Source organism: Urocitellus parryii, chromosome 2 (genome assembly GCF_045843805.1).
Source record: "Urocitellus parryii isolate mUroPar1 chromosome 2, mUroPar1.hap1, whole genome shotgun sequence".
Lineage (NCBI taxonomy): Eukaryota > Metazoa > Chordata > Mammalia > Rodentia > Sciuridae > Urocitellus > Urocitellus parryii.
This window is the reverse complement of record NC_135532.1, coordinates 121,963,264-121,984,647: the sequence shown is the minus strand read 5'-3', so window position 1 is coordinate 121,984,647 and position 21,384 is coordinate 121,963,264. Positions and strand designations below refer to the sequence as shown.

General features: G+C 34.9%; 1 protein-coding gene and 1 pseudogene across 1 annotated transcript in view; one reads left to right on the top strand and one right to left on the bottom strand.

Moving 5' to 3' along the window:
• Ppm1l (protein phosphatase, Mg2+/Mn2+ dependent 1L) overlaps positions 1-21,384 on the bottom strand; it is a 272,306-nt gene that overhangs the window by 118,710 nt on the left and 132,212 nt on the right. The window lies entirely within an intron of this gene.
• Positions 14,596-14,697, top strand: LOC113199218 (small nucleolar RNA SNORA70; annotated as a pseudogene).

Sequence of the window (21,384 nt, the reverse complement as noted above, 5' to 3'; positions counted from 1 at the left end):
CTTGTAGTATTGTCAGCAAGAAGCCCCTAAACTGAACAAATCCACTAAAACACATAACAACTGCCTGACCTAAACAAGTGGAAAACTTAGTATAATAAATTCACAAAGTTAATTGTAATGCATTCTGCTGTCATATCTAACAAATTAAAGTTAAAAAATAAATTAAAGAAATTCACAGAGTTGCCAATTAAAATTAGCCTTTAGCGAATAGTTTCATTAGACCAGGTGCAGGAAGAGAAAGGGGTAATTAGCTTTTCACTACCACATGTATACAATGTTAATGACCCATCTTGTGAAAAACTAGAAATTTCATAGTATAAAACTCACATAACATGTAAAAGTTTCACCACCAACGTGTATAAGTCTCTAATTTAAAAGGAAAATTCATCAAATTCATAAAAACAAAACTATAAAGTAAAGGAGGAAAAATACATTTTTATGTAGGCTATTTTTTAGGCCTTAAAACTAGCTGTTAAAACTGTTCCTTTATATTATCACTTTGCGGTTGCTCCCTATTTTAAAAATATCCACAGCATGTATTAAACACCCATCACATCACACCAGACAACTTCAAAGACACAACTGGAAATTACTTTGCTTTTCCAAATGTTCTTTCTGGAGAGAGCTTCTGGTTAGAAGAGATAACACAGCTCAGGCTTTGATTATGGGCCTTTGCCAATGTTAGTGTATTAAAATAACACAGGTTAAGGTTTTTATGTTTTTGTTTTATTTTGTTTTTTAATCTCTACTTTTAGTCATGGGATGTTCCTTGTATACATCTGGCCAAGGAAAGGATGCAAAACGAGTCCTCCTGTCCTGTCATCTTTTAGAGCATCTATTTGTATACTGTCAACCCACTTGCCTTAGGTACAAAACCTAACAACTTTGGCTTTCTTCTGAAAACAGAAATAATTCATGCTGTGATGCATCCTGGGAGGATCAATGATTATTTATAGGGCTATAACAAGCTCCTTGGAATATACTTAAAATGGAACTAGCACAAGTGCCTTGCTTCTTAAAGAAGTTTCTCTATCAATTCAGGTTCTACATATCCAATAATATAAGCAAGTTAGGAAGGCTTAGGAGAATGCTGTCATAACGACCATCTATGTGGGTCAGAATACAGTCCTGTGACATGAATACCTTGACTTTATATCCACCACTTACAGCCACCAATAGCAAAGCACATTCATAGTAGAGCCCAGAAAAGGAATTTCTCAAATTGAGATAAACAATTGGGAGGGAGGGAGCCATAGCCAGCACAGCTAGCAGAATTCTTTTGTCCCAGGCTATTCTTTTGTGACCCTAATATATATTCAACACTCTAGAGCTATTGTGGGGAGATATAAGAGGTCCTTGTCTTCAAAGAGTTTAAACTCTTGGTGTGGAGACTAGCTTATCAAAATGAAACAATAGAGAGTGATCATGCAGTGGAAAGTGATCCGAATGAGGAGTTCTAGTTCCAAGCCTACTATTTATTAGCTCTTTCATCTCAAACACAGCAGTCTCCTCACTCCTGTCATCTTCAAACAAGAACCTGCTAGACATCTCTCTCTCTCTCTCTCTCTCTCTCTCTCTCTCTCTCTCTCTCTCCTTCCTGGCTGCCATAAACTGAACAGCATTCCTCTATCACACCCTACCACCATAATGTTTTGCCTCACCTCAGGCCCAAAGCAATGGAGCTAGCAGACCTTGGACTACAATATCTGGAACCACAAGCTAAAATAAATATTCCCTCCTTTAAGATGTTTTTCAGATATTTTGGTCACAGTGACAAAAATCTGACTAACCCAGAAGACTCCATTTTCTTTTCTTTTCTTTTTTTTTTTTTTTAAAGAGAGTGAGAGAGGAGAGAGAGAGAGTGAGAGAGAGAGAATTTTTTTTTAAATATTTATTATGTTTTAGTTCTCGGCGGACACAACATCTTTGTTGGTATGTGGTGCTGAGGATCGAACCCGGGGCCGCACGCATGCCAGGTGAGCGCGCTACCGCTTGAGCCACATCCCCAGCCCCCAGAAGACTCCATTTTCCTCCTCCAAAATATTTGCTTTACTGATATCACCAATTTCACTTGAGGACACTACATGCAATAACAGGTTAGCTCTTAAACCTTAAGTTTCTCTAAAAATACAAAGTAGAGTTATTCTTATCTTTATTATTAATGGTATAGATGTGAGAACTTTTTGAGATGATGAACTGAGAGTTTGGTGTTCTACCTCTGGTAATAGTGGACTAGTCTGCAGCAAAACAAACAATCTCTTGACAACACAAGGACTTACTTGCTAAACAATTTATAGCTAATATAGAAATTTAAGATCACAACTTTTGTTAATGAGGATCAAATTAGAACAATACAGCAAATTCAACTGAACTGTTGTCTTGATTACTCAAATGGCTAACTTAAATAAAACTATGTTTTATTTCCATCTATTTAGTGTTGGTATGCTCTGTAACATACTGAAACTAAATTTAAAAAACTCTCAAAAATTTCATGATTCCTGCTTCCACAACTCATATGCAGTATGAATTAGAATGAGAAGTTCAATTTTGTGCATGCAAATGTGACACTTATAAATAGAGGTTTTAGTGACTGGTAAATCAAATTTGCAGAAGAGTGACTGTTGCAAATGGTCATGACCACTTCTCATTTGATAATAACATGTAGTTTCCATATTCAGAATTCTAAAAGCTGATTTCAATTATTAGGAATAGCTTCTTGATTTTCTGCTTCTTGCACATTGATTTTGTTTGGACAGATGCAGTTTATTCTGAAAAAGAATATAAAACAAATAGGAAAGAATAGTCATTTTACATATTTTTTGCTGAGCTAGGTAAAAATCAACCTGCAGCACTTCTATGATGAGGCTTCATGTCAGTAAAGAGCTGACAGAAGGATAACATATCTGAAAGGTAATCTAAATGTGAATTATTTCCTATCATCAGACTTAAGTCAGAATTTAGCTTGTAATTTTAGGCTCACTTGGCAAAAGTCTCATATCTGACCTCTCTCTATCCCCTATAGAGAAGTTATCCTAATCATTACACAAGTGCTCCCTATGTGTTAGAGATTTTTCTCTGTGATAAGCTGTGAAATCTATATATTACACTTAGATGGAAGAGGGCATATGCCATTACCTCATATTAAGTCTTGAAATGCTTTCCAGGCACCAATAATTCTGAGGATGCTGCATTTTTTTAATACTTTCGCTCTATGACTCCTTAAGCTATTTTATATTCTCCTAAATAACAATGGTTATTGTTATAAATAACAATAGGCATTCACTTCCACATCTGGAAATTGTCTATCACTATTAGGTAGATTTGGCTGGCTACACTAGATCCTCTCTTCCTGTTTCAGAACCTGCCAAAATCAGGGATGATATCCCTTCTGGTTAGACCATCTTCTGATTCTGGAATTTTCAGAATGTAAGGAGATCTAGCCAAAATATTTTAATATAGCTATTAAATATGATATTTATCTATTGTCCACGCTGCTTCTAAACTTTGCAGAAGATTGGATTCTTCAATATATCCAAAATTTCTAGACTTCAAACTGGTGTAGCTGGGTTTTGCTCATAGCCCACAGCCAAGCTCTGTGGGAACAACCAACTGATGGTTTCAAAGAGGATAATTATCCCTGTGGCAGAAATTATGGCTTCATGGTTGCATCCAATCATACCATCTTTCATTATTTGAGACAGAAGGTAAAGCTTACTACCTCTTTTCTAAAAGTAAAAGAAACAAGTGAATATAATTCTTACTGAAAAGAAGCTTTTAACAGGATACTTGCAGACAAATTTAGACCTCTTTTTGACAAAGTAGCTCATCCTCTCAGAGAGGAGGCATACAGATCAAGGTTTAACTTGCCTGTGTATAGCAGTTAATAGACTGAGGTTGCTAATTCCATTTGCTTCCTCTTCAAAGAAAATAAATACTACCTTGTGAAAGTGTCAGGAGTCCCAAAGTCCAAGGAGGAGACAATCTGAAGACTTTATTACTCTCCAAAGTTTTAAATGAAACCCCACATGTTTTGTTTGTTTGTTTGTTTGTTTGTTTTTAATATTTTTTAGTTGTCAATGGACCTTTATTTTATTTATTTATATGTAGTGCTGAGAATCAAACCCAGTGCCTTACACATACTAGGCAAGTGCTCTACCATTGAACTACAACCCTAGCCCACACATGTTCTGTTTAAAAGAGGCTATTTTAGTCAACAGAGAATCACTCTTGAGTCATATCAAGTGTAATTGCATCTTCTATTGTCTGAATTTCCAACTAGCTTTATTATTCATTTAAAAGCATGGGATAACTGAAGAATAAATTGATGTTTTCTATATCTAAATAAAGAATAAATAAAAAATGATAATTTCTTATGGCTAACTGCTTTTCTGTTTAATGTTCCAGCATCCATTTTGGTATTCTTTGATGTGATATTATTTGAGAACTATGGTGAGAGATGAATAAAAACTATTTCCAAAGTGATATTATAAGTTGAGTCCATTTAAGAAACCAATTGCATATACTATTCAATTACCTAAAAAGAGGACACATTTTCCAAGTCATCTTGACTGACTAGAACAACTTCTAAAGCCTTTACTTGAGAATCAGGAAATAAAACATATGGTTTTCATGAAGTTCTTCAGATGATAAAATATTCATTCAGAAAATATCTTCAAATGGAAACAAGGAAGGAATCAGCAGAACTGGTTTCTTTAAAGTATGACTCATTTCAATTTCTTGACTGGCTTTGAGGGGAACTGCCCAAATTTTCATGATAAAACTTTACTGTGATATCTATTGTTAGGTCCTAAAAAGCAAAGCACCTTCATTTTAAGATAAAACTGGGGCTGGGGATGTAGTTCAGTAGTAGAACACTTGTCTATTACGTGTGAGGCCCTAGGTTCAATCCCCAGGGCTGTAGGGGAGAGGGGATGTTCAATATAAAACAAACCTCATCAATGAATAGAGAATAAGTAAATTGCTTTTAGAAATGAACTATTTTCTTTGTTCCATGAGACCACTCATAATGTAATTTGCCACAAGTTCTAGTTACATTGCCAGTACTAATCTCCAAGATAATTCTACAGCAACTTCAACTGAATAGGCATAAATTTTACTCTAGAAAAGGAGAAAATTAATACCTTTAATAGGTTATTCATTGGCAGAATCAAGGCCAGTATTTAGGTACCTAACCTTATATTTCCAAATTTTCACTGGTAGCATATGGTCGACCTTGCTTTCTCATTTGTTTTATGAAGAGAGAATTTATGTCTGCCTTAACTGATTGTATTCCTTTGCCTAGCTCAGTGCCTGACATATGGATGACTTTCAAAACAAACAAATAATAAATAAAAACCCTTTCCTTTCAATTGCTGTGAGAATCATGGCCTTATGAGAAGTGACATCACAGTAGATACTGAGAAACCCAAAATCAATCTGTCTCATGTTAAATATCTGTGAGAATTGTATGGTCCTAAGAATATAAAAAAATATAAGATCTCATCTACCTCAAAAGTCTTTAGACTTAGATGAAAGTAAGTTTGTATAAGTTAGGAATCAAAAAGATGCAAATGATGAACCTGGTGGATCATGCACACTTTGAAAGTAATCATCAGGAAATGGGGATGTGAAAATAATCTAAATCCAGAGCTGTAGGATATAAGAAATTAGATGCCTATTTCCAAGTCCCTGAAAGAGCAACTATAAAATGGGTTTATGAGCATCTTCTAGGTATTCTGGAATGTAATCAGTAGCGGATGAAAATCTCTGATCATTAGTAACCTCCATATGACTGAGAAATAACTCCGAATTACTTGGCATTTGCTGATTTCCTTTGTTGATGATAAGAAATGTTCTGGGTCCCTGCAAATCTAGCACTCAAACTAAGTTAACTGACATGTTAACTGCCTTCTATAAACAGGGTTGTGTTGTTATATCTCAGAAGTTCAAAAAGTTATACAAGTATGTAAAGATTTTTATTAAATAAAATAATTTCCTGTTCAGGAACCTATTGATGTTTGAAATTTTATGTATTTGGAATATTTAGAAAACTTGAGGGTTCTATATTTATAGGCTTGATTTATTAGATTTGAAAGCATTTCTCACACACTGAAATTTTAAGTTAGACAATTCAAATACTTAAAAGGAAAAAAATACATATATTAAGTTTTTAAGCACAGTTTAAATGTTTAATCAATTTTGTAAATGAGACCAAATATTATTCAAAGGCCCCTTAAAATTAATATTAAATTTTCTCTGCTTATATACACAAAGAAAGAAAATAGAAGTGGAAGCTGAATTTTGAAGAACATAATTTAATATTAATTTAATATTAGTCACTGGCGGACTCTAGAGCACATTGCCCATGTTGGCTCTGGGGAGCCTACCTGCAGGGACAAAGACTCTTTTGAGAGCTGCCCAACTCAAAGAGTAGATTGCTATTTTGGCCTTGCCAAAGTGTTCAGAAAAAGCCATAATGGCCATGATGATGGTTCAGGCCCAGGCTTATCCCCAGGTTCCCAGGACCCTTAAATACAGTGTGAAACAGAGTGATGGGCAGGGGGGGGAGGGTTCCACTGATGACTAACATCAGATTCCTCATAGCAAGAAGGGCTTAAAATTGAGGGATAAACATAAAGACAAATAGTTTCTTCAACCCAAGTCTCATAGAGTGATTTGTATATTAACTTTCTAATGCAAAACAGGTATATGATATTTAGATGCAGGAGGATATTTTGACACAGGATAATTTTTGTCAGTCTAAAAACAAACTGTTGCGATTTTACCTTTTGTATAACAAGTAATACAATATATGCAACAGACATCCTCTCCCTTTCCAAAAGGCTTCCTGCATCCATGAGTCTACAAGCTACTACAGGGCAACATGAGAATGAGGCCCAATTCTTTTTTATCTTTCAGACAACACTCTCAAAATGGCTACAATGAAATAACCAATTTTGGAAAAGAGCCCAGTTCTTAAGTGGCCCAACTATGATCTCAGATAAATGAAAAAGCAGAACACAGTTGACACTGAGGCCAAATGGAGGGAAAAAGCAAGAAAGAAAAGGAAGTCCTTACAAAAGATTTGTAGGACACCCAGACTGCTGAATCAAAGGATTCAGAGAGCTGTCTCCCAAAATACATTCTAATCCAACTTCATGGAGTATTTAGTGGGTTTTATCAATTTTATTCTAAAACTAAATAGTATTGATGTTTATGATTCTTTCTCATAGAGAATAAAGAAATTAAAGTCATTATCTTAGTCTGAGAAGATTTGATCATCTTTCTCATTAACCATTCCAGTGTTTAATAACATTCTCTTTAATCTCTGATTTATTCCTCATACTCATCTTTAAATTTAGTCTCGATTTCATTTGTATACATCATTGTACTTCCAAGTCTAATTACTTGCACAAGGCATGTTGAAATTTAATGCTATTGCCTAATAAAACAAACTTGTCAGTAATAAGCTTTTTCTCATTTCTGAATTAAAATAATTCCAGGCAACACTATTTTATTAATTTCTAGAACCATGAAGTAATACATGTTAAGTTATTCTATTTTGGTCAAATTAATGATGAGATACCTAGAAATGGTTCTTAAAGTATCACTTTCCAAAATAACTTTTGAATTGTCAGAATATATTCTAATTTTTTAATTTGCTACAAATACTTATATGTTAAATAAGAACTCTTAAGGAAAAATAAATATTGAGTCCATAATTTCTCTATTATATTAGATTATTTATGCATAGCTTCACTTTTTAAGTTCACTTTTCTTTTACATCTTAAAGACATCTCTAATCTTACACTGAACTCATAGTCTCTGTGATGCTTTGTAACAAATTTTAATATATTAAAGGTAAATAAAGTAAAAAAAAATGCAAGATCTAGAAAGGTCAACAATTTCTAAAAGTGGACACACTTTCACTGACCTGTCACTCTATATGTTACATAATAACATTGTCAGTTTAGATGAATCTATACAACAAACTAGAACGGGCCATTTATAATGATACTAGATTGGGAGATTTCTTTAACACTTTTAATGCCTTTAAGCAATATGAAACCAAATTTGTCACATTATTTCATTTTCAAAAGGCTTACTCAGTGTCACTAAATATTATACTATCGTGTGAGACTCTAAGTCAATGAGAGCTGATGATATATTAAGTTGTGGAAGACCAGAAACAAATGGCATTAAAAGTATTCGAGAATCCTAATCTTTCTCATCCTTAGCACCTGTTCTCCAAACCTTTGTGCCTGTGTTTTTCCCCAGGGGAGTTAGCTTGCAATAATGCACAAAGATGACACAAAAAATAGCTGAAAAGCAAGCATTGAAAAGTCACTTTAAAATTGGTAGTGGTCAGGTTCTCTTTTCACTCCTGTTAGGAAAACCTGACTCTAGCAATAAGCTCCATGGTCTTAATCATGCACATATTCAACCCAAGAAACAGAACAAGAAGCATATGGAGGAAAAAGCAGTAACTGAAGTTAGAAACATATGTTTCTCCAAGGGATTGCCAGGAAAAAAAAAATAAGTGGAAACTGGTATTCAACTGGCAGCTGTCTTAAAAAAAATATATATGTGTAGGCAAGCATCATTACTCAAATTCATTTCAGATTATTAAACTTAAAGATGACACAAGGAATATTTGAATCTATATTTTCTATTATACATTTATTATTCAGCATTTTATCTCTCACAGTAACTACAACAGTTTCCCAAACTTTACAATTTTTAGTAACTATTTCTCAAATGTATTAGTATTTAAACCCATCAACCAATCTGCTTTACATTATCACATCTTCAGCAATTTCTATCCGACACACTTCTGTAGGAGCAACTAACTCTCTGGCATGGATACTTACATTCTATTAGAAGGCCCTGGGAGACTCAGAGAAGTGAATTGCTGGATTGGTGGGATTTCAGGCCTTAGTTGAGGGCATGGAATATCTTCAGAATCCCTCAGACAGCTGTCTCTTGGTATTTTTATCCTTACTTTTAAGGGTTAGCTCTCACAATACAGAATCCTTATAACAGAAGACAGCTCTGTGCTTATAGAAAGAGTACCGACCCTGGACAGAGAGGCTTTTCTCAAAGAGTACATTAATTTCTTTCTCTGTTATATAAGTGGGCAGAGCTAATTGTGATAATATAAATAGAAGCCCTTTATAAACACCTAAAGTCTTATATCTTAACCTGTAAGAGGTAGGGAACTATGATTTGCTCAAGAATGACAGATAGATCCCACCCTGAATAATAATTTGTCTGAAACATTAAATTAGGAAAAACTGAGAGAAAGATTTGGCCTGGGCCCTAGAGGGGGTTTATAGACTGAACACCCCAGATGATCTCTAAATCCCATTCAGCTTTCAGGGTTGGTTTCTAGCCTTACTAAAATCTAACCATTACCATTATTATTCAGGTTTTCCTAAGCCTTTTAAATCCCAACTGTCCCTTTTCAGCACTACTCCTGACTTAACACAAATTAATCTCGTAAATTGAGAATTTTATACCAATTTCTCTGTTTTCTCTCTTGAATGCAGGGATACAAATTATACTCAGGGGTTCAAAATACTTCTTCCAACAAAACAGAAGAATTGGCAGTATTATGGGATCCTTGCAAAATGGTCAACATTGCAGAAAGTGGAAGGGTTAAAGTTCTGAGGTTCACTCTACATACTCTTTGTGTTCCTCCACTGGAGGCAAAGGAAGTTATTAGTCCTCCTTGGAAATGTCTCATCCCATGGGTGATGAGACTGCCTAGGCTGGAAAGCAATGCTAATGTACTCTCCACCAGTGGGGTTTGTTTTTTCTCATAGCATAGGCACATCAGGAATACAAGAAAATTAATACAATAAAAATTAGAAAATTTGGACCTAGTGTAAGGGGCTCAAGGAGACTTCTTTTAGTCTAAGTCATGGACAAAGGAATACCCACTCACAAGCAGTTAAGAACAGCTCATTAAAGTTAGGGCTTCCAGAGAGGGCTTTTAGCAGAGTCCAGCACAATGAAGAATATGCATTTGGAAAGAAAATCTGTCCTGCAGAACTCTGAAGAAACTAAGAGTGCTAGATGGCCATCATTCACATTTGGGGTCCTGCCTAGCCACTCCTCAAACTCTCCACCACAGCCACATAACACAAACTCACTCTATATCTTACCAATCTGACAGTGACATTTACTCCTTCCAAGAACCCTCTCAGTAATATTAATCTTCAGTCAAGACTCTTTCTTATATTCTGCCACACCCTAACAGATGCAAAAGATGAGGCTATTAGTATCAAAACAGGACAGCTGTGGAAGGAGAATACCAACACAAATCCCAGTTGTCCCTGAAGCTACACATGTCCTTCATACTCAAATCCTCACACATGAGAGCTAATTCCTTCTACATTATAGGTGACTGGATGATAACCTCTTTGGTCATGCTCTTTAATCTTCAATCAGGGTATTTTTAAAAACCACAACATTGAAGGATTTCATAGGATAAGTTCAGATTTCCCTAAGCTTAAATGTTTCGATTTCTAAAAGAAATGGCTTACTACAGTGCAATCATTTTGGTAACCTGCTGCCTACCAACTAGATGCCACAGTTAAAAAGTTATTTCAATTTCTCTGAAAAACAGCACAAAAACTGAAGAAACACTTCATAAGAATGCATGTGTAATTATTAAGAAAGCTTGTAAAAACATATACACAAAATAATGCATAAGATTTAGGAAATAACTGAGTTTTTTGAAAAAAGAAAAGAAATGCCATAGAATTAAACTCAAGATTAAGTTTCAAGTTTTAAATATATTTCAAAATTGAGAACCAACAATGATAAGCATTATTCTTCTTCCTACATAGTCAATGTTTTAACAAAACAACTAGTATCTGTTTGTCTCTCTCTATATATTTTTATTGGTGCATTATAGCTGTACATAATGATGGGATCTGTTGTTACATATTTGTACATGCACATAGTATCACTCCATAGCAGTTTCCCCTCCTTCTCCACTTGTCACCTCTGGTTCCCTTCCTCTAATAATCTCCCTCTGATTTTCATGAGATCTCTCCCACAAATTTCTTTTCTTTTTTCCTCTCTGGTTTCCATAAATGAGAAAAAAACATAGACCCTTGATAATAAGCTTGCTTATTCATTTAACATAATAGTTTGTAGTTCCATCCATTTTCCTACACATGACATAATTTCATTTTTCTTTATGGCCCAATAAAACTTCTTTGTGTATACATATCATATTTTCTTTATCCATTCATCCATTGGTGGCCTCTTAGGCTGGTTTCATAGTTTGGCTATTGTGAATTGTGTTGTTGTAAACATGACTTCAATTCTTTAGGATAAATACCAAGGAGTAGTATAGCTAGGTCAGATGGTGGTTCCATGCCTAGTCTTTTGAGGAACCTCCATACTGATTTCCATTGTAGTTAGACTAATTTACAAGCCATCCAACCATGTAAAAGTGTTCATTTATCTCCACATCCTTTCCAGTATTTATTATTTGTATTCTTGGTGACTGCCATTTTTACTAGTATGAGATGAAATCTCAATGTAGTTTTGCTTGGATTTCTCTAATTGTTAATGATGTTGAACATTTTTTCATATATTTGTTGGCCATTTGTAGTTATTCTTTTGAGAAGTGTCTGTTTAATACATTTGCCCACTTATTGAATGGGTTATTTGATTTGTTGGTGTTAATTTTTTGAGTTCTTCATATATTCTAGATATTAATACCCTGTTAGAAGAGTAGCTAGCAAAATTTTTCTCCCATTCTGTAGGTTCTCTCATTCCTAATTGTTTTCTATGCTGTGCAGAAGCTTTTAAATTTGAGGCCATCATTTATTAACTCTTCAGCCAGGCTCTTCTTTCATTTGTGACTTAAAAGGGAAAGAGGTACTACTCTTGACAAGATTTGACAGAACATGACACTACTCCTGACAAGACTTGACAGAACATGACAAGATCTATCATGACATGAAATTGATTCTTCAGCTATAATGCCTTCCTTTCTCCCACGATTAACTAAGTCAGAACATTGCCTCACCCACAGGAATCACCTGCACATTTTTAGAGACCCAGAGTTACTCCTGTAAATGCTGAAGAACCCCTGCAATGAGAAGGCCCAGGCTAGAAAGCAATGCTAAAATACTCTCCCTTCAGTGGGGTTTGTACACAAGGGCAGAATTTAGAGCTCCTTGGCAGGGGCAAATATACAAATTGCTATAAACATAGTTCTTAAATTATTTAATATAGTCCAACTGTTGACTTCTAAAATCTCTCCTTAGAAAAAGAAGAGTTTAAACTCTGTTTGCTGACAACATGATCCTACATTACTAGGACCCCAAAAACGCCACCAGAAAACTTCTGAAACTCATAAACGAATTCAGCAAAATAGCAGGATAAAAAACTAACACTCATAAATCAAAATACACCAATGATGAATCCACTGAAAGAGAAATTAGAAAAACTATCCCATTCACATTAGTCTCAAAAAAAAAAATAAACAATAAAATACTTGGGAATCAATTTACCAAAAAGAGGTGAAAGACCTCTACAATGAAAACTGCAGAACACTTAAGAAAAAAATTGAAGACCTTAGAAGATAGAAAGATTTCCCATGTTCTAGGATAGGCAGAATTAATATAGTCAAAATGGACATACTACCAAAAGTGCTATATGGATTTAATGTAATCTGTATTAAAAATCCAATGACATTCTTCATATAAATTTTAAAAAGCAGTCATGGAATCCATAAGGAAAAAATAAGAGACAAATAATAGCCAAAGCAATGCTTAGTGAAAGAAAGAAGCAGGAAGCATCAAAATACCAGACCTTAAATTATACTACAGAGCTATAGTAACAAAAACAGCATGGCATTGGCACCAAAACAGGCATGAAGACAAATGGAATAGAATATAAGACACGGAGACAAACCCACATAAATACAGTTATCTCATGCTAGACAAAGGCACCAAAAACATACATTGGAGAAATGATCTTCTTCAACAAATGGTGCTGGGAAAACTGGAAATCTATACATAATAGAATGAAATTTAGTCCCTATCTCTCACCTTGCACAAAACTCAACTCAAAGTGGATCAGGAACCTAGATATTGTACCAGAAACCCTGCACCTACTAGATGAAAATGTAGGCCCAACACTCTAACACGTTGGCTTAGAAAACGACTCCCTCAATAAGACTCCTAAAGCACAAGTAAAACAAAAAATCAATAAATGGGATGGTATCAAACTAAAAAGCTTCTTCACAACAAAGGAAAAAAATCAAAAGTGTGAAGAGACAGCCTGAAGAATGGGAGAAAATCTTTGTCACCCACACATCAGGAATTAATTTCCAGGTATAAAAACAACTCAAGCAAAAACTTAATAACAGGGACTGGGGTTATGGCTCAGCGGTAGAGCCCTTGCCTCGCACTTGTGAGGTACTGTATTAGATCCTCAGCACCACATAAAAAATAAATAAGTAAAATAAATAAAGATATTTTTTTAAAAAGCTTAACAGCAAAAACAACAAAACCCCAATAATAAATGGATAAATGTGCAAAGGAACTAAACAGACACTTCTCAAAATAATAAGTATGAACAAATATATAAAAGAATGTTCAACATCTCTAGCAACTAGAGAAATGCAAAATTAAAATTCACTGAGATTTTATCTTATACCAATTAGAATGACAATCATCAAGAATACAAGTAACAACAGATATTGGCACAAATGTGGGGAAAAGGTACACTCATTCACTGGTGGGACTGCAAATTAGTGCAACCACTCTGGAAAGCAGTATGGAGATACCAAAAGAACTAGGAATGGAATTGGATGCAGTTATCCCACTCCTCTGTGTATATCCAAAGAATTTAAAATCAGCATACTGCAGTGACACAGCTACATCAATTTTTATAGGTATATGATTCATAATAACTAAGCTATGGAGCCAACCTACATGCCCACCAACAGATGAATGAATAAAGAAATTGTGGTATAGATACACAATAGAATATTACTCAGCCATCAAGAAGACTTTATGACATTTGCCAGTAAATGGATGGATCTGGAGACTAATATGCTATGTGAAATAAGTCAATCCCATAAAACCAAAGGTCAAATGTTCTCTCTGATATGTGGAAGCTAACCCACAATAAGGGGGTGGTGATGAGTAGAAGAAAAGAATTTTAAAGGATTAGACAAAGAGGAATGAAGGGAAAGGAGAGGGGATATAAATAGAAAAGACAATGGAAAGAATCTGACATATTTTCCTATGTGTACATATAGAACACACCACAGTGAAACCTACCATTGGGTACATCCACAAGACCAGGGCCATAATTAGAATAAGATATAATCCTTGCATGTATAATTTTATCAAAATAAACTTTATGGTCATGTATAACTAAAAAGAACTAATAAAGAATTAAAAACAAAACTTCTCCTTCCCTTGGCTTCTATGACAACCCTGATTTCCCTCCTTCTCAGACTTCTTCATCGCCTTTTGTCCAACCTCTCCTTACACAGTTCTCTCTTTGGCCATCTTTTCACTGATCTCCCTCCAGAGGGGGAGAGCTCATTTATTCTCATGGCTTTTAAAATTACCTTTGGCTCAGTGTACAACAGCCTCCTTGGTAGTGTACACAGCCTGTGGTTTGTATGGGCTGCCTTAAGGCACCTTGGAGATGGCCCTTTCCATGGATGTTCATGTCTCTAATCTTGTGGTTCCCAATTATGACATCAAGCAGTATGTGGGGTGCCTTTGGAAAGCCCCAGGGCATGGTGGGCAGTGCCTACTTTGGCCAAGTCATCACATCTATCTGCACAAAGATGAAGAACAAGGATACCAGTTTAAGCACCTGGGCCTCCAGAAAATTCACATCTCAAAGAAGAGAGGCTTCACCAAGTTTTATGAGAATGAATGGTAGCTGAGAAGCAGCCCATCTCAGATGGCTGTGGGGTCAAAATATTCCTCATCATGGTCCCCAGGACAAGTGGTGGACCCTACACTCATGATGGCTTCCACTGTGCTGCCTGCTTCCTTAATCAGATCCACAAATAAATAGTGCTTCCTGTCTTCAGAAAAAAAAAAAGAAATTATTATCAGGTTGATGTTTCCAGATTTCTGTCCTAAACACAGAAAATTCCTGGTCTCCAAACTAGTGTGTCTAAATGGACATCTACATAAGACCATTCAGTGCTCTAATACCTTAAACTCTGCAAGTCTAAAATGAACTTTTTAACTTTTTTCCCAGGATCATATCTTCCTTTCCTATTGCTTCATTGTTAATGGCATCTCCTTATGCCAATTACGCCAAATAAAAATGAAGAAGACTCCCAACTTGCCACATCTGTTATCAGCACCTATAATATCTCATGTTTGAATCTCCATTTCACTCCAGTGCCATGCCTTCAGGACAACCTATCTCGTCCTCATGCAAAGTCCCCCACTTCTATCCCACATTATTGCCGACAGCTTCTCTGCAACATTCTTTTATATATCTAGCTGATCCCTTAATTTACCATTATTTATCTTCCCTTTAAAAATATTTATAGTATGTAGAAAATGTAAATCTCTTAGCAAAGAAATCTGGACTTGATAACCCACTCTCTTACTAGTCTAATCTTCTATCACATCTTTTTAAGCACACATTACTCTTGCCATTGCTTGTGTATGCAGAGTTCACCAAGGTTCTGTTTTTAACAATTCTTCTCCCTGAGTTCATGTTTGTATTTTTATTCAGCTGTGCCTTGTTTATGTCATTCCCTGAACCAGAAATGAATTCTCTCGCCCTTAACCATAATATTGTATACAATACTCAAGTTCCAGCTCAAATACTAGCCCCTTTGATATCATTCTTTACATTCCTGTATTGTTGCCTATATTACTAAGAGAATATGTTTAAGCATTAACTACCCTATATGGGGAGCTGCTTCAGAGCAAGGACTCTGTCTTGGTAATCATCATATGCCTACACTATTTATCTCTGTACATTCACATTAAGTAGACAGGCCGCCAAAAATATTTAGTGAACAAATTAGTTCTCTTTGCTCCAGTGCTCCATGATTATTTGTTTCTAAATGTAAGATATATTTTTTTTTAAAAAAAAAGAACTGTGATAAGCAGATTACATACAGTCTAAACCTCTCTTAAGCAAACTTTTTTCTCTCAGTTTATGAGTATTTATAAAACAGAGCTTAAGAAAACAGATAAACTGCTATTCAACAAATATTATTTGTTTAAGTGAACAACACTGCATCCATTTCATATCATTCCAACTAGAATCTATATTCCTTCTCCATAGATCACTTTGAGGTCAACTATCCTCAGTAAAAGCAACTTTTACATCATAGTTTTAATCATTAAATAGAATGAAATATAAACATAATATGCTACTTTAAAAAAAACCTGCAGCCACATTTCTTGAAGAACTGATGGTAACCATTATGGAGTCATTCAAGCAGAAAGACTATCAAAAACTCAAAATTTATAATGTGAAAGAGAAAAGGCCTATTTTGACTTATAGTTTCAGAAGTTTAAGTCAATGGTCAATTGGCTCTGTTGTTTTTGAACCTGTAGAAATGCAGAACATCATGGTGGGGAACACATGGGGAAGCAAAGCTACTTAACCTCATGCCATCTGGGAGAGAAAGGAACGGGCCAGGATCCCAGTATCCCTTTCAAGAGATGCCCCCAATTATATAACTTCCTTCCATTCAGTCCTGCCTCCTGAAGGTTTCACCATCTCCCAAAAGCACTATCAGCTAGAGTCTAAGTCTTCAACATGAGAACCCTGAGGAACTTAAGATCCAAACCTATAACAAGAGTGAGTACGTTCAAATAGATTCACATTCAAACAGACAATATAAAGAAATTAAAAAAGACTTCATTCTTTATTAAATATTATTTGATTATCCCTCCAGAATCATTCTCTACCCTTCCATTCTTTTCTGTGCTCTGTACTAAGAGGCTGACCTGCATCAGATTCTCTTGCCTCCTGGCTTCTCACTGGGTCTAGCCGATGGGAGACAACAGATTATAGGAAAGAAGGAGAGCAGTTGGGACACTTATTTCCTTGGATTCCTCCCTGCCTGGATACAAGCAGTGACTATATTCCTGCTCCCATTGAACAATCCCTCTCTCCTACTCTCAGTTCTTATGATTTCTAGTAATGATTTCCTCTCTTTGCCCCTTCAAGCTTGGACTAATGATTGGAACATGATTGCAGTGATGACTCTGTAGTTACAAAACAACCATGACTTCCTTCTTAGGTACCTGGTCTCTTGCTTGCTCTGCAGTTTCAATCTCAACTGCCATGTTAGAAGCTGTCCTATTGAGGTTCATAGGCAGGGAACTGAGAAAGCCCACCTGCCAACAGTCAGTTAGCAATTAAGGTCCTTAGTCCAACAGTCTGCAAGGAATTGAATTCTGCTAACAATCATATGAGTGGGCTCAGAAGTAGCTCCCCCACCACTCAAGTCTTCAGATGGACCTTCAGCTAAGCCACCAGGCTCATGAGAGATCCTGAGCCAAGAAAATCCAAGTAAGTTGTACCCAGATTCCTAATCCACCCAAACTGTGATAAAATAAATGGTTGTTGCCTTAAACTGATAATATTTAGGATAGTTATACAGCAATAATAAATAATATATATACTGAGCCAGACACCTCATCCAGTTCTTTATCAAAATATTTATATTCCTATATAATTACAATCTACAGAAACTAACAGAAGAGTACCAAGAGAAGGATATAAAAATTTAAAATATTAACATACATGGTCTTTCTTCAAAAAGAAATGAGAGACTAAAACTGACTAATAAAGGAAAATTAGGACTAAGATTTTAAAATTTAAAAAATTCAAGTAGAAAAGAGTTTTCTTGGGAGAAAATGTGATATTTTTTTAAAGATTTTGGAAATGTTTTTTCTACTTCTGCTTCTCCAATCACAAAGCAAACAGCATTAACCTATACTAAATTTTTAAAATAAGGACTAAGGAAGGGAAAAACTAATGAAAGATAATGTAAAAAATCCATATAGGTTTCATTCTGTAAGTTTTCATGACTTGCTTTTAGGATACTAAAAGGAACTGCACAAGTCTCTTGGAAATCATTTGTCATATAATTGTTTAAAATAGAGGACATGCAATGAATAGAAGTTATAAATATATTATGGCTATGACTTTGAGTATGACTATTAAAAAAAATAGTCCTAGAAGTTACTGGTATTCAAGTTAACATCGAGTATGGGGGGGAATGTTACCTAAAAACTAATTAAATAAGTGATTGGAAAGTCAATTTTCCAACTTTATCAATGAATCAGGAACCTATAAGAATGCAATGCTCCAAGGTGAACAGGATTCAATTTGAAGTATAATGAGATTGAGAATGATCAAATGACAGAACATGCTCTTCATAATTAGAACATGGTTTCAAAGTAGATCCACAATGGGAAGAACACTCATTCTGAGAGACACTGTCATATATTACAACTGACAGGGAAAATGCAAAAAGAAATTCAGTGTAACAACTTTATATAAGGTTATATTAGCAAATGACATAAGTCCAAATCACCCTTAATATCCCTCAGGAAGACTGTAACAAAGACTGTAACATCTCTCAGTGAATCCAACTCAACCAGTCTTTCTTCCAGCACTAGAATAGATCTTTATTTTATATTTTTTCTTCTGTAAATCAAATGAAAAAGTTGGATCATGCTGTGTAAAATCACATGTTTTTCAACACCAAAATCACTTCCAGTATGGCAAAAGGCTCCCATGAGAGGTAGGCACATGGTAACTGAGATGTCTGAGGAACAGCAGGTTCACATCTCACACCTCAGGCTCATTCCAGGAATAGCATAGGGAATGGCTCAAATCATCAGATATTCTTCACCACCTCCCCATTCCTCCCTACCTCTCTCCCACTGCACTCCCATAATATAATGTATACATGATAACTAACTGCTGCAGTTGAACACGGTGGGGGAAAAAATCTAGTTACAGTCACACACTGAGGTCTAGGCCATAGTCACATCCTTACCCTGTTTCCCTTCCACACTGGGATTATAAAATACCTACTAGGAAAGACAGGAGAATAGAAACAGCTCTGCTTTCAAAGTCAAGGAAACTGGATCTAAGAGATAAGCTCTACCCTCACTAGTCATGTGAATATGAGCTTACTTCTTAAAAATATAAGCATGAGCTGGGAATGTGGCTCACTGGTAGAGTTTTTGCCTTGCATGCTCAAAGCCCTGGGTTTGATTCCTAGCACCACAAATAAACACATTTTTTAAATAAATTTTTTAAATGTAAGCACATTATTCTAGATAGTAATGTCTCTAAGGTAATTTTCAGTCTAGATTGTGTCTCAATTTCCCACTACATCATATTTTGAAATCTTTTTTGTTTTCCTAATACCATCATAAAGTTAGTGGCTAATGTTTGAAAGGTTGGGCACTGAAATCTAGTAGACCTATGTTCAAATCTGTAGCTGTAATTTTCTACCTGAGACAATGTGCAAGTTTCTAACCCTTCTAAGCTTCTGTTTTACCATTTTAAATGGAGACAATAATGTCCTTTTTGCAATAAGATTGTTATAAAGATAAATTAGATAGTACATATAAATCACATAATATAGTATCTAACACATTGTATGCTAAATGAATGTTGCTGATGATGTTACATGCATAACAATTCATTAAATGTCTGGTTAGATAAGGCCTCAGGCCTTATCTACAGAACAACAACAACAAAAAGGAAGCAAGTGATTCCTAAGATATCTAACTGATACTCCCTAGCCAATCCACAAAATTCTCAAAATTCAATCCTATCCAGTTTATCATGTCTATTTGGGGCTTTCACAGTGTAGGACAGGCTTCCAACATAAGAACAATAGACTATGCTTACACAAAAATAGAAAAACTGTTTTACAATTGAGATTATTCTCTTATATGAGAAAAAAATCAAGGAAGGTTATATGAGATTTTATTCTGCTATAAAAATCATATTCTTCCTTCTAATCAAAATTTTAACATTCAAAAGGTAGATTTAAAAGTAAAGGGAAAGAAAAGACAGGGGAGCCTAGTATTAAAATTCTGCATAGAGAAAGGTTAAGGACCGGAATTTATATACCATATAAGAGAGTTAATTAAAAATAAATTATTTGAAAGGTATTATGATAAGAAAAACATAATTACCATGTTTCTTGAATTAGTTTCTATTCTTCAAAAAGCAATTCAGTCCCAAAACATAAAACCACCTCAAATTTAGAAAATTAACTTAATGATATTATAGTGGTTGTTACTGAAGCCTATTCTTGGGGTTTTCTTAACTCTAAGAAAATATTGTCCTTATATTCATTTTGTTGAAAGAAAATGGATTCATTTGGCTGATAAACTGCTTTAACTGAGTTCTTTCATTCATTTCAACTTCTAGAACACTCTTGAGTTTCCACTCTCCTGTCTTACCTATTTGCTCTAAATGACTCATATTTCAGTATTTTGGTAATTTATATAATGTACTGTGCTAAATCTCAATTGCTTTCGTTTTTTGTCTTCAAATACCACGTTCTTCAATTTTTTGTTAACTTTTACTTTACCATAGCTACTAGAAAAATAAAACCTAATTCCAAAAGAAATTAAAGGACAAAAATCACATAAATATCTCCAACTTATTTTAATTCACCTTAGTTTTTTGAAGGTAAAAGAGAGTTCAGTTAAAAAGTAACTCCTAGGAGGTCTTGGTTTCCTAGACTCACTGCAAGACCCCTAAAAATTTTGTCAGTATAGAGTACTAGAACTAAGAATAATGAGCAATGATATATAATAATATAAACAATAAACACATCAATTGGATTTTTAATAGCCAAAAGAAAAAAAATCTACAAAAATCTTCCATGATTAATTTCTACAACTTGTTAGTTTCATGACAGGAAAATCTGAGTGCATATTGTTGCTGAGGATAGGGTTCTGAACCTAGAACTTGAAGACCTCGTTATATTTCTGATACTACCCCCAAAAGTAGTTTAATATTCATGTCAGCAGAGATATTTTACCTTGAATATGCACTTAAGTTCTCTATGCCTCAGTATTCTTTGCAACCTCATCAGATGTTGCAAGGATCAGAGAGAATAAAAAGACATGGAATATTTCCCTCCTGTAGAAAGATTACAAGAAAGACTTTCAAATACAGCAAAGAACAGAGAGGAACAGTGCAGATATTACACTTCAGGCTAAAAACCCCTTTCTATGGAATACAGCTCTTCAAATTTTAGCATGCATCACAAACCCCTGGAGGATGGTTATTTTTCAACCCCTATCTGTAGAAGATTCACTTTACTTTTCACTTGAAGAATCTATTAAACACAGAGGTCCTTCC